The following is a 15146-nucleotide window of genomic DNA, read 5'->3' as shown; positions in this document are numbered from 1 at the left end:
ATACTGATACAGCCCTTATCTCTTTCTACTTCATATAATATTTTTGTGTACCATTTTTATATTCCCCATTGTGCCTATTAATTTTCTGAAACCAATACCATATCTAACATATCTTTGTATCTGTCCAAGATACTTAGCATATGCATGCATACATATATATATACACACATACACATAACTACAGGTTGAATTGAGCCAACTAACTCAGCTTTTCTCAAGTGAAAGCCAGTTTTATGAGCATGTTAAAACACTTTATAGAGGGAAATAATTCTATCTTTAAACAGAATTGACAAGCATTGGATTTTAAAAAGAGGGAATAATGTCTTTACTATAGTATTTCTTAAAGTCTTCAACACATTGTTACTAATATGCATCAATAAAAAGTAGAATTTAATATATTATATTTGTCAGATTTATTTTACTCCTTATCTCTAACATCTGAACATTTTGAGACATTAATGAAACAAAGAACATATTTGGGAAAATACTATTGTATGTCATAATGTATCTAACCTATGCTAAGAACTCCAACGTGATGGGCTTTGAGGAATACGGAAGCAAGAGGAATAGGAAATTTTCTCCTCAATTCCTGAAGTCAAGACCAGCCCAAGACCTTGTCTTCAGCACCATCACCCACTCCATACACTGTTTACACAGCTCCTGTACGTCTTCTCCAGGAACTCATCACATTTGTACTGATCCACACCCCTTAGTTGCAACCACTACATCCCAGCCTTCCAAAGTGCTCCCTTCCTTTGTCTCTCCCTACAGTAAAAATCCTTTCTCCCTTCAAATAGTTGAGATGTCCAGAGGGAAGCAATCTGACTAAATTGTGAAAAGCCAGCCAATCCTTCACCTTCTATGTGAAAAGTTAGCCAATCCTTCGTATCTCTAATTCCTACAGATACTGTACTTGATTATATTTCTATTAACACTATCCCCTCAGAAATATCTCTAAGTAACATAGAATACATGTCAGCAATTACAAATGGAAGTGTAGGGCAAACATTTTTTGACAGAGTGTACACATTTAAATGAGGTCATTCTATGAAAATCCTTTGACCTTTGCCAACAAGGACTTTTTGTATAGGAAATACAGGATATTTTGGTTGTCAGGCTCATTAACACCCTTGTTAGTTTTAATAACAGTAGTTTTTAATAACCTCTGGGGGTTACCAGGTGTTGGGGGATGGGTGAAATGGATGAAGGTGGTCAGAAAGCACAGACTTCTAGATGGGAATGTAGTTTGCTGCAGTCATTATGTAAATTATGTAAATTCCTTGAAAAAACTAAAAATAGAGTAACCATATGATCCAGGAATCCCACTCCTGGGCATGTATCCAGAAAAAACTCTAATTTGGAAAGATACATGCACCCCAACGTTCATAGCAGCACTAGTTACAATAGCAAAGACATGGAAACAACCTCAATGTCCATTGAGGGATGAATGGGTAAAGAAGATGTGGTATTTAAATACCACAATGGAATGAAATACTACTCAGCCATAAAAAAAGAAAAAATAATGTCATTTGCAACAACATGGGTGGACCTAGAGATTATCATACTAAGTGAAGTAGGTCAGACAGAGAAAGACAAATATCATGTCATTTATATGTGAAATCTAAAAAAATGACACAAATGAACTTATTTACAAAACAGAAACAGACTCACAAACATAGAAAACAAATTTATGGCTACCAAAGGGGAAAGGGCAGGGGGAGGAATAAACTAGGAGTATGGAATTAACAGATGCACACTACCATATATAAAATGAACAAGGACCTACTGTGTGGCACAGGGAACTATATTCAATAGCTCGTATAACCTGTGATGAAGAAGAATATATATATGTATAACTGAGTCACTATGCTGTACACGAGAAACTAACACAACATTATAAATCAACTATACTTCAATTTTAAAAAAGCACAAACTTCTAATTATAAATTCAGTAAGTCCTGGCATAAAAGGTACAGCATGGTAACTATAGTTAACAATACTGTAGAATATATTTGAAACTTTCTAAGAGAGCCAATCTAAGTAGTTCTCATCATAAGAAAAAAAAAGTGACTAAGTATGGTGATAAATGTTAACTAAATGTATTCTGGCAATCATTTCATACTATCTACATATATCAAATCATTATATTGTACACCTAAAATGAATACAATGTTATATGTTAATTATATAGTACTACTATAGTAGTAGTAATTTTTATGCTGTTCTCATCTGCTGGGCATTGGCATTGGCATTGTTTTCATGATTAGTAATACTCCAAACAATCTTCTAAGGTTGTTCTATTTATATACCAGTTAGTTTTAGTTGCCAAACGAACCACTCCCAAACTGAATGGCTTAGGCTTTTCATGCCCCAGGAATCTTCTTACCCACCAGTTCCAGTGCTGTCCCTGCAGTCCTTCTAATCCTTATGGCCCCCGTACCACAAGCCCAGTCCTCCTGTGTCCCGGGAGCTGCCCCAGTCCCAAGCCACACATGGTGTACAGGAGCAATGCCCCGCTTTAGTGCTGGCTTTGATCCAGAAAGCCATGCAACCACTAGAGACAGCCACCCCTGGTCTGTCCCAGTGGACATGGAGCCATAGTGAGGAACTTGGAAAACGTGGGGAAACAGGCACTTCCTTGTTTGATCTCCATCCACAGTGAACTCACAACAGAAGGTATTTCCTGGTGGATTTTTATGCATGAACAACATCTGTTGAAAGTCAAATGGAACGTTTTTCTCAAGACATTGATGTGATTAGACCAAATGCCTGAAAATATCCGCTAACCCAGGAAGTCAAAGAGTAGGAAGGATTTTCCCTGTTCTTCTTAAAGAAAAGTTATATTCCAAGAGGAAGTAAAAGGAGTCTCCAGATTGCCTCTTTGTTTTTTAATTCTTTCACTCATTTAAGCACCATTAGTCTAGTTTACACACTTGACCTTTATTCATTTAGAAATATGTTGCAGGTGCCATTTGAAGGTATTTTCGGGAGGTATTTTTTAGCTATTGATCCCCTTTGCTGGGAGACGGGGCGAAAGCCCTTGCTTAGAGCAGCTCTGGAAATCCACGGTGCCGGCACATCGTTCTCGACTTCCCTTTCACTGACTTCTTCACCAGAAAGGACTTTTTGTCTTACAACAATGGTTTCACAAGCTCTATGTCAGGCAGCGATACCAGTAACACCATTTTGTGGGAGAAGATTTCTTAAGACTGCCTCAGATTGCTAGGGAATCATTCAGGCTGTTAAGAATACAAAAATCATTTTTTAAAAAAATCACTGTAATCCCTAAGACTTTTGATCTGGTTAGTAAATGTGATATTTTAAACAAAAAACAAAAAACAAAAAGTGAAGAGTAAGTGGCTTCTAGGACCAATGACTTATTTCTCTAAGTTCTTCTGGTCTGGGTCAACCTGACAGGGACTGAAAGGTCTAAGACAGCCTCCGCAGTGAAGATGGTTGGCCCGTCTCTCCATGCGGCTTCTCCTTCTCCAGGAAATTCGTTTAGTCTTCTTTAGAAGGTGGGCTCCTGGTTCCCAGCAGCAAGAGAGCAAGCCCCCATCATGCAAGTATTTGTCATGTTTGCCAGTGCCCCCTCGGGCAAGAGTAGTCACCTGGTTAAAGATTCCAGGAGCAGAGAAATAAACTCTTCTATTTGGTGAGAGGAGTGGCAGTCACATTACCAAGGGGCCTTTGGGTGGGGATGTAAGGAACCCTCGCGGACATCTTCGCCAACCATGTGTTTTTGTCCCCACTCCAGCCATAGTGAAAGCTGAGACGCACAGTCCCAGCTGAGCCCTGCACAGACTGCTGACCCAAAGGATTGTGAGCAAATAAATGATTGTGATTTAGGCCACCGCATTTTGGGAACATTGGTTCTACTACAAAAGCTAACTGAAACAACTTCTGAATCCATATAGTAGATTGATGTTTCAAAAAATTTTCAGAGACCATTGGAACAGAATAGAGAGCCCAGAAATGAACCCACAAACTTTTGGTCAACTAATCTTCGACAAAGGAGGCAAGAATATACAATGGAATAAAGACAGTCTCTTCAGCAAATGGTGTTGGGGAAACTGGACAGCAGCATGTAAAACAATGAAGCTAGAACACTCCCTTACACCATATACAAAAATCAACTCAAAATTGATCAAAGACTTAAACATAAGACAAGATACAATAAACCTCGTAGAGGAAAACATAGGCAAAACATTATCTGACATACATTTCAAAAATTTTCTCCTAGAAGAAATAAAAGCAAGAATAAACAAATGGGACCTAATGAAACTTAACAATCTTCTGCACAGCAAAGGAAACCATAAGTAAAAGGAGATTCAAAAAATTTTCAGTTTCCTTTTTAAAACTTGTCTTTTTTATGCAATTTACATTGTGATACACACACACACACAATGGAATACTACTCAGCCATAAAAAGAATAAAATAATGCCATTTGCAGCAACATGGATGGACCTGAAGATTGTCATACTAAGTGAAGTAAACCAGAAAGAGAAAGAAAAATACCATATGATATCACTTATATGTGGAATCTGAAAAAAACAAAATTACATGAATTTATTTACAAAAGAGAAACAGACTCACAAACATAGAAAACAAACTTATGGTTACCAAAGGGGAGAGGGGAGGAATAAACTGGGAGTTTGGGATTTGCAGATACTAACTACTATATATAAACTAGATAAATAGCAACGTCCTACTCTATAGCAGGGAACTATATTCAATATCTTTTAGTAACCTATAATGAAAAAGAATAGGAAAAGAAATATATATATATATATAACTGAATCTCTATGCTGTACACTAGAAATTAACACAACATTGTAAACCAACTATACTTCCATTTAAAAAATTAAATTAAATAAATAGAAAGAAAAATAAATAAATAAATAGATAAAATTTTTTAAGTAAATAAGAGACATCATGTGACCTTCCCCAACAATTTCTATTAGGCAAGATGGAGAACAAAGTGTTGTTCACACAGGAAGTCAAGTGTAAATTAGGTACTTGAAAATTGGGGCATGCCTCTCTCACCTTTTATACCCTACCTACCAAGGAAAAGAAGGAAGACAGTTTGCTGGAACAACCACAGAAACAAAGCCCCTGTTTGATGTTTGTTTTTGCAGGAGAAACCACCACATACCTTCATCCCTACTATGACATATTAAGGTCAAACCATAAGCAATGGATTTCCTCGTGAAAGCTTTCAGAATTCATGGAACAGATTACAAGGCAAAGAAAAAGCAGGGAAATAAGAAAGGCTGGCGGTCTGCTCCACGTTTGAATTTTAAAAGGGAACATTCCCACTTTCCCCACCCACCGTCACTCAACCGCACTTTCAAACGAGTCCTTCATCAGAATGTAGCAGAATAATTGCCAATGTAGAATCTAGGACAACCTGAATTTTAGTTTTGCCACTAACCAGCTGTTTGACCCCAGATCAGTCACTTGTCCTCTCTGGATCTGTGCTTTCACAACTATTCATCGAAAAAGTCAGACAAGATAATGTGCCTAAATGTTGCTCTTCTACAAATTAAATGCAATAACTGACCCAACCTCAAACCTCCTATTGGAAAGCTGTGCAGTGTAGCCTCATGGTCAAAAGCATGAACTTTGTTATCAAAAAGAACCGGTTTCAGGTCCAGCTGAGTAACTGACTAGCTCTAGAATCTTGGGCAGGTGTCTTAAATCCTCCATTTCCTTATCTGTAAAATGAGAACAATAATCAATAATTGTATTAGAATCTGCTAATTATGAGATAATGCAAATCATATGTTCAGCATATATCTAGCACACTAAGAATTGCTCAGGAAATACGTCTTCATGTTGTTGACAAGAACCTGAAACCACATCTGTTAATCTTGTCCATACTGCCGTAAAATACATTGGCCCTGTCACGTGTTCCAGAAAGGAATCTTAAAGCCCCCCCACCCCCACCCCCTCAACGGCCTCAGCTCTGCCTCCAGGTCCTGGGCCAAAGCAGAAGTTGAAACTTTAAATCAACAGAGCATTCAGGATCTACTGCTCTCCTTACCCAAGCTGTTTTACTTCTCTTTTTTTAAACTCCTAATTTCAAGTCTGAGAAAGAAAAAGAGATTTGGGATCTGAGTTTAAAGGACGAGGGAAAAGCAGGCTGTACAGACTGACCTTGGCTTCTCTGATTTGCAGAGGATCTCTGAGCTCCAGTTCCCTGAGGAAGGAATGCCTTCCTGTCATCTGCAGAAACAGGATACTCAATTTAACCAGTAATTCTGGTCCCTCCGTTTTTTTTTCCCCTCACATTCAAGGAACAGATCAAAGGAACAAATAGTGCCTAAAACATCAAAATGTTTTTATTCTTCACTTAAAAACAACTATATCCATTCACACAATGGGAAGTAATTCAGAATATATTTAGGCAGGAAGAATCTGCTATCCAGTCTTTAAGGGTCTCCATCTTAATTGCTAAGGATAATAACAAAATAATCACAGTGTTGGGGGAAGGGAAAAGGCAGAATTTCATCACCCTCCACCTTCATCTAAGCCAAGCCATGAAAGAATCCACAGGGAGGCAGAGCCAGGGTGGGAGAACAAATGAATGCCCACATACCAAGGGAATAAGTAAAGGTAAAAAAAAAAGTGAATAAATGGGTAAATAAAATATACTCTATCCTCTGGCTTTAACAATTCAGTCTTCAGTTTTAGAAGGTGGGTAATTAGGTTTATTTATTTATTATTGTTATTTTTTATTTAACAGAGGTGTTGGGGATCAAACCCATGACTTTATGCGTGCCAAGCACGCGTTCTACCAGTGAGCTATATCCTTCCCCCAATTCTATGTTTTTAATAACAAGGAAGGTCAGGTTCAAATTTGGTATTTTTGGACCCATCAGAGTTGCACACTGAAACACAGAGACATGGGGAGAGCCCTCCTCTGTCCCCCACCCACCCCTTCTCTATCTCTCAGTTCCATCCAGCCCCACAAGCAGCCTGGGGATAACCCAGCTGGCACATCCAAGCAGTTCAAACCCTGCCTAACAGCTGGCCCTTGGCAACCCCGCAGCCTAGTCGTGCACCACAGCCTGCAATCAGGGGGATAAACCTAGGGCGGATGTCCACGTGGGCACTGCACTTAGGCCTCAAGAGTTTGCAGAGCCTAGGCATTCACGATGTGGTCTTGAAAGAGAGCCTGTCCCCTTGGCCTCTCAGAATCCTTGCCCAGGGTATCCCAGGACAGGACCCCTGTAAACAGGGGACTCAAGACAGGCCCCTCTTGCCTTGGTCTATGGGCGACACCAACTAGACCACAGCTTTCTCCTCAGGATCTTCTCAGATCTTTGCCCCAGGGAAATTCCTCCTCACCCCTTCTCCCCAAGATGGATGATCTCTCTAGAAGTTTCCTGAGCTTCAACTTCTTTGAGGAGACACCTCCACTCCCACGACCTTCTCCATAAATCACAAACAAATGTCAGTCCGCCAGCTCCTTTCTGATGTCTCATTCCTGCCATGATTCTCTAGTCTGAAACTGAAGCCCAAATTTCTCACTTGTCTCCAAATTCAGAAAGCTTGTCTTTTCTTGACATTTTATCCTGCCCCCGGGTAATTCTACTCATTCATCCTTCCCCCAAGGGAGAGGAAAGAAAAAATATCCATGTATAAAAGATATATGTGCATGAAAAGATAGTTAGAGCTCATACACACACAATGACTATCCTGAAGTCACTATTTCTCCCTCACTTCTTATGAAAAAATCAGGAAACTAATGCCCAGATCCCTTTTTAGATTAATAATTACTCATATCCAACTTTGCCTCTTTATTCCTGGGCCCTGATTATTTCTCAGTTTTATCGGTAGTCCCTTTTCTTTGAGGTGACCCCTACCAACAGCCCTAAGACTGAACTCAGCCAACACCACCAGGGTTCCCAAGCTGGCCCCCGTTCTCTGAGCCCCGGGTTCCTCACCCCCCACACCAAGATGGTCAGGGAGCATCTCTGGCAGCCGCCTTGGCCATCAGTTATTTTCTCTTCCTCATCCCTACCTGCTCTCTCCCTTTCACTTGTGTTAAGTAGCCTCTCCTTTGTTCCTTTCTCTCATATTTCTTTGTGCTTTCTGGGATAACTCTCTCTGTTCCAAGCAAGAACCATCTTCTCAACCAGATTTGGTTCACAGCGCTGCTCACGGGCAGGGTGAACTGTCACCAGGCCAAGTCATAGGGCAGGCACTCAGGCAGCCCTTTAATCTCTCCTACCCTAAGACCAGACTGGTTCTAGAAAGAGTGGGGTGAAAAACAGGATAGCTCCATGGACATGCAGCCGGTACCCCTTGGGTCCTGCTTTTGGCTTAATGTTCTGACGTCACCGTGCTAAAATTCTTAATGATATTGTCATTGAACTTTTTAGGTGAGGTCCAGTGAGACAGCGGGGAAAAGAAGTACACCATAGGATGCTTGTCCATCATTCATTGTCTCCGCATTTGCACACAGCGTTTGCGATGCCTCCTGAGCACAGAAATCACGTGGACCCAACATTTGGGAGTTCAGTGCGACTGGAAGCAAGTACAAGGTAAGTGTATAACATCCACGGCTGTGTAAGTGGCGGTGCTGACCACACCTTGGGGCCGCGTCTTCCACTCCATCCAGAATGTGCTCCACATGCAGAAAGAAGGCTGTGGCATCTTAGCACATCTTTTGTTACTCCTAGGACTTCCGTGGATTAGCTAACCACTTACCCTAAAAATGGTAACATAGAGAGAAAGGAAAAATTAGGGCAACCAGTAGTACCTTTTCCTTTTAGTGCTTTCTTATTCATCAGTAAGCAAAAGGTAGACTGTTGGTATGTGTTGCATATCAAGAAAGAAGAAACAGTTGAGTTCGTTTTATGCAGCATTTCCTCTTTTCTGGCAGAAACAAAATACATATGCACATACAAAGTACAAAACGTGAAATGTATAATTTTGGTGATTCCACATACAAGTAAAATGCTCTTACATTTGCATTTAAAGCTGGTGTTTATATTGGCATTGTGCAATATAAAGATGAACAGTAGAATTAATGCTAATAATTTTAAATGTTAATGTCTCTTAGAATTACATTAAACGGTAAATTTAAAACACTATGACAAGCTAAGAGAGTGACTGCAGAAGGAAGAAAAAAGCTTTATATTTTAGTACCTTTAACTGTATCTTTTTCCTTATTGTTTGAACACGTCCCCACGTTTTCTTTTTGCATTAGGCCACATAAGTTATGTAGCCACCACTGGTGAACAACAAAAATAGATTGAGTGGGACAAAGGCTGGGCTGGAAAGGGTCAGAGCTGGGCCCCAGCCAAGCAGGCTGCAGACATTTGTCAAAATGCCCTCTTTGACACCAGAACCCCATACTCAAACACCTCCAGCAGTGTCCCATCTCATTCAGAGTTAAAGCCAAAATTCTCACTATGGCTCTATCCCACTGCCACTTCCCCTGCCCACATCCCTGGCTTCATCTCCCACCACTCACCTACCCTCTCAGCTCCAGTCAGCTATCCTGTTTGCATTCTCCCACCCCAGGGCCTTTGCACATGCTGTCACCCTCCCTAGAATGCTTCCTTCTCACCCAGCTATCTGCAGCACCCACTGCCTCAAATCCTCAGGTATCAAACATCACTGTAGCAGAGAAACCTTCCCCGACCATCTCATCTAAATGCATACTTCATTCACCTTGCTTTATTTTCTTCCTTAGCCTTTCTTACCACCAGACCTAGCATAGATGTATTTATTTCTTTAAGTCTTGGTCTCCTCCACTGAAATGTAAGCGCCACGAGGGTAGAGAATTTGTATGTTTTTTTCACTGCTACATCTTCAAACTAAGACCGTATAAATATTTGTTGAATGGATGAAACTAATACACTTCCTAAAGTATGAAGTCATCGAGATTGAGATAAAGAAAGCTTCTTTAATATGGAGGCAGAAAGCTGGATGAGCTTCATATTACGAAATAATCTCTAACTTGGATCCACAGATGGTGCCTGATGTCCAAAGTCAGGAAGCATTCTGTTTAGGGAAAACCACCCAACTAAGGCGCCAAGGAGCCTGGGGCTGGGAGAGGGGAAATGGGCTCTGTCGTTAATGAGCTGTGCAAATCATCAGCCAGCACCAGAACCTACGAAAGCCTCAAGCTTCTCAGCTATGAACCGAACATGATTGATTAATTCCTGCCCTCCTGATCTCACAGGTTTTTGGATGCAATCAAGGAGATAATAAACAAAAACATGTTTTCGCAAAGTTGAAGGTTGAAGAAATGCTAGGAGATCGTCTTTGCCCTGCTAATTAAGGAAACAGTGGGCTGAGTGAAGGGATGTGGGGGAGGGGATAACAGGGCTGTGGGGCCATTGAGCCCAGCCTGGTATTTAGAGAGACTTGAATGAAGGAGGCAATGCAGGCAGGCGGCAGATGCCGGTCCTTGTTGATCTTTCACAGGACGACCCCCATATATCTCCCATCTGAAAGGAATGTCACTGAGCCCAATTAGGATTAGCCTTTCACATAACACTCAAATTCCTGGACTTCCGAGGACAGCCATATAAGGGAGGAACGGACAGTACAGATAAGAGGAGAGGAACGGAGAGGCAAAAGGTTATGGAAAAAATGGAGATTTTTACATTCCCGCACACAAAGGACAAGATGTTCAACCAATCCTATCATGTTGGAAAAGACTGGACTGGAGAATATTTACGCAAGTTGTTAGGACATTCTCTTTCCCAGCATGTCTATGTGGGGTGGTTTTCTATTTTTTTTTTTTTAATTAATTTGTTTTTACTTGCAGAACTTATTTGTATTTGTTTTGTTTTTATTGGGTTTTGTCTTCTATTTATTTGTTCCATTTTTTAAAAACTCCCCTTTGTTGTGTACTCAGTAGGCAAGCTGATCTATTCCCAGCACCTAAGCTACTTTGTACCTCCCAACTGAATCCACTTCCACACAGCAGAACTCTTCCCGTCAGGACATTCGCCTCCGCTGGAATATATTTTTAAAATTCATTTTCGTGCTTTGCAGTCCCTCTGCAAAGATGATGAAGCGTAGAGAATCCATTCGTGCATGAGTCTTAATCAGGAAACAGACATTTTTAAAGCCGCCCCTATGATGCTTCAAATGAACCTTTTTGTTAGTTTCAGGTAACTCCAGATAACTTAAGCAGAATTTTTTCCATAAAAATTAAAATGCTCTGACATGTACCCAAGAAGTGGCTGTCAAACGTGGGCAGTCTGACAGTGCTCCTGACAAGGGAGACCCTGCACTCTATTTTTAAACCAACCTGTGTAATTTCGGAGAGAAGTCACCATGTCTCCTGATAAAGCTTTTGGGGGCGGCCGGAGGATAATTTTGCAGTGCTGGAAATGGCAGTGTCACCCACACTGAGGAGGAAGAGCCTCGAGATTCTGCCTTTTCACAGGACCAAAAAAAAAACCCCTGAAAGTGTGTATTTCCTCAGTAAATTGGAAGCAGCCTCTAAGAGAGAAAACACAGAATCCCCAGATCTTCAAAAATTGGTATGAACATGACTTTATTGGTGTTGGTAACAGGCAAGGGATGTGAGTGACACAGAGTTTGAGTGAGTGACATGGGGAAAAATCGGTAGCAGGTCATAAATAATGTGGTTGTTTAATTTCAGTGAGGAAGATGGAGTAAACATGATAGAATTAGAACAGCAGTGTCTCCAAGATGCCAGTAACTGGTCCCAGAGGAACGTGAGGATGGAGATCTGTCTCTACAAGGAGGATGCAGAATGATTTAGCAGGGACTCTAGAGCTCCACTCCCAACTTCCCACTTGAATGTGCAGTCTTAATCATTTAACCTCTCTGAGACTTAGTTTTCCTCATCCATTAAATGGGACTGATGACATGGTACCATGGAGGGTTGTTGTTAAAATTAAATAACAGCATGGAGTAAGTGGCACTAAATAAGACCACAGTAAAGGCCACAGCCTAAGCCTCTCCCAGACCTTAAATGTGTTGAAAACGCACTTGGAATGAAGAACCAGAAGGGGTTTCGGGGGTGTGGGCACCATACTTATTCTTTATGGCAATTCTAAATGGCTAGCTGCCTCCCCCAGCTTCTGGTAAGACCAATGCCTGGTGCTGACTTAAGATCTAAGTAAGACCAGTCAGTACCCCCCCATCCTAACACCCACTCCCCCTGTACACACACACACACACACACACACACACACACACACACACACACTCCCCAGGACACAGCCAAAAGCACAAACTGTGCCCATGCCCAGCCCTGGGCAACTGACCCTGACACGGCCCCAAAGGGCAGTTGTTTATCTGAATGGAACTTCTTATTAAAAATTAATTCCTGTCAAACCTGATTACATATGAACATAGCCTCATTGTGATAGCTACTGCAATTTCTGGAAACAAACATAGGCCCTACTGTCGCCAAAAGCCAAGGGCATTTTAGGACAATTCTGAGTCTTGATCTATGAACAGAGACACAGCCAACAGACTCCCTGAGGCTCACAAAGGCATTTGTCCCCCACTCCCACCCAGCCATCTGCCCCACCCTCCTCCCCAGCTCCTCCCTCAGATGAGAAAGCTGCTCCTTAATGCAGATAACCCACCCCCCCCACCCCAAACCAGATTCTACCACTTCTGATCAAGTGGGCTAGCCCTTTGAGAGCTTAGGGTCCCTCCTCTTGTAAATACAGAACAGCAATGATACCACCACTACCCAGCTCAAAGGGTTCTTATGGAGATCAAATGAGACGATCTGTGTGAAGCACCTGGACCATAGAGGGCAGGCCCTCGATAAGTACACAGCCCATCTCCACCCTGGCTGTTCATTCCTGTGCTGGGATACTGCCTTCTGCAATGTTTCTTCTACATTTAGGGCACAAAACTGGAGGCTCTCATTATCTTGAGAGGAATGGGTTGAAGAGAACAGAAGCTGACGTTAAAACACCCTAGACCATATTTATGTGTCCCACAGGGCTCTAATAAAATTTGCTTTTTCTCCTGCATGTTAATTGTTTCTTCTATTCCCAATTCATGAGATGAAGAAGTTAGCTGGAGGTGGAAAATTCATGATGTCCTCCTCATCTCCCTACTTTCCCTATCATCAATACTTTTGCCATCAAGACGTTTGACCTGGTGTTGCATAATGTCCTAAGGTAGGGGAGAGAACCTCAGCTTCTCAAATAGGTGCTGCCCTACTCACTGAGACAATAAAAAGTAACAAAGTCCAATGAGATAAGGGTGCCAGTCTGAAAGAGAGCAAGCAGGCAATATGAATCAGATACAAAATGTGTGAAGTCATTGACCCAGTCATTCCACTTCCAGGAATTTATCCAAAGGAAATAATTAAGCAAGCATAAACCAGTGATTTTCATTATGGTATTGCTGATCAGAGTGAAAAATTATAAACAAGCTAATGTTCCTCAATAGAATGTCAATCCTATAAATGATTGTATATTCATACCATGGGATACAATATAATTAAAAAAATTTTTTTAAGATGAAATAAAACTCTACTTAGGGAAGATAAAAGAGGTTCTTTATAAGTTGTCAAAGCTAGAAAAGCTGGTTGAGGAAAAATATATGAATATAATCCTGTTTATGTAAAAATACAAAAATCCTTTATGCATATTTTTAACACCTGAAGTATGTCTTGTCAAACTTTGGAGTGGTTTATAATTTCTTGCTATGATTATACTAAAAAACAAAGGCCAACATGGGGAGGGAAGTCGAAGGATTACTAGCTGAGCTTCAAAGGCCTAAGAAAAACACAATTTGGCTTTTAAACCCAGGTGAGAAGAAAAACAAAACAAAACAACGAAACAAAACATAAGGAGAACTGTAAATCAGTCAATCACCATCCATCCGTACAAGCCTGTCTGCTAGGGAGGAGAGGTGGGCTGTCGCCCTAAAAGGCTAGAGAAACAAGAAAGGGAATGTGTGGGACTGCCAAAGGAGCGGGGGTCTGAGGAGCCATTAAAGCAAGAGGAAAACTGAATCCCACTGATGTGCAGATTTGAGGCCTGAAAAGGACTTACCCAGAGTGGGTGGAACTCCCAGGTCATCAGAAGGTCACAAAGAGACAGGGGAAGCTCAGACAAGTCATGCCTTCCGAGAGAAACTAGAGTTAGGCCACTTTTTGACTTAAGGAGTGTGAGAAAATCAACTTGTAGGGAAAGGATGGGGAGAAGTGAGGTTTAAGGAAAGAGGTTTGTTTTTTGTTTTAATGTTTTGAAGCCTATTCCTTAATCTGAACCAATGATCAGCAATTTTTAGGGTTTTATTCTTTTCTTGTAGGTACACCTGTGATTTATTTTGGTGGGAAAAACAAAGTTCTTGACAGGTACGAAATAAATGGATTGTCTACTTTTCTTTCCTAAAGTCCGTCTTATGATTAGAACCCAGTTCTTCTGTTTTGTGTGGTTGGTTTGCTTGTTTGGGTTTGGGTTTCTTCTCATGTCAGGGGAAAAAGCCAAACTGTTTTTCTTTCACTATCTTACAACTTTGGGTCTCAGCTAGTAATCCTTTGATTTCTCTTCCTATATTAGCTTAGTTTTTAGTATAATTATAGGCCTCACTGCACCAGGCAATCAGAATTAAACCGGCCTAGCCTGAGGCTGAGGAAATCATCTTGAAAAGTCAGAATCAATATAAGAATCATGCTACTAAATTAACATCACTAGGGCCCAACATCTGAAAAGGAAATATTAAGAAAGAAGAGATTTTTGAAAAAGAGAGAGAGAAAAAGAAAAGGAAAAAAAATAATTAAAAAATGTTTGGCTCAGCTGGCTTAAGCCTCCAACCTTTCCATCTGCCCGCAGAGTGAGGAGGGAAAAGCCTTTGGTTAGAATAACCATCAGCAGCAAAACCTTGCAATGCTGAAATACAACCACGCAAAATGCAGTGTATTTGGCAAAAAGGGAAGTAAACTGCACAGAAACGTTTGTGCTTGTGCAAAGAATCCTACAAATTTAATAAACTACAAAGAACACATTTTAACAAACTGTATCGCATACTTTCAAAAGCCTCTCACATCTCTCAGTGGTCTCCAAGGTAAGCCCGCCTCCCACATGGTAGCATCTATTTGTATAGATGAGTTACTGCTCTGAAATGATGTAATCTTCCATCTGGGGCAGCTTTCAAACACCTTTCCCAA

The 15146-nt window shown here is 40.9% G+C and overlaps 1 long non-coding RNA gene across 1 annotated transcript in view; it reads left to right on the top strand.

The window, feature by feature from the left end:
• LOC116667738 overlaps positions 1-8545 on the top strand; it is a 158297-nt gene extending 149752 nt beyond the window's left edge. The window contains exon 5 of the long non-coding RNA XR_004324761.1: positions 8392-8545. This is a non-coding gene — a long non-coding RNA (uncharacterized LOC116667738). The remainder of the gene's footprint in view (positions 1-8391) is intronic.
• Positions 8546-15146: the final 6601 nt, after the last annotated feature.

The sequence above is a fragment of the Camelus ferus genome, chromosome 12 (genome assembly GCF_009834535.1).
Source record: "Camelus ferus isolate YT-003-E chromosome 12, BCGSAC_Cfer_1.0, whole genome shotgun sequence".
NCBI lineage: Eukaryota > Metazoa > Chordata > Mammalia > Artiodactyla > Camelidae > Camelus > Camelus ferus.
Note: the sequence above shows the minus strand (reverse complement) of the source record. Positions and strands in the feature narration are given on the sequence as shown.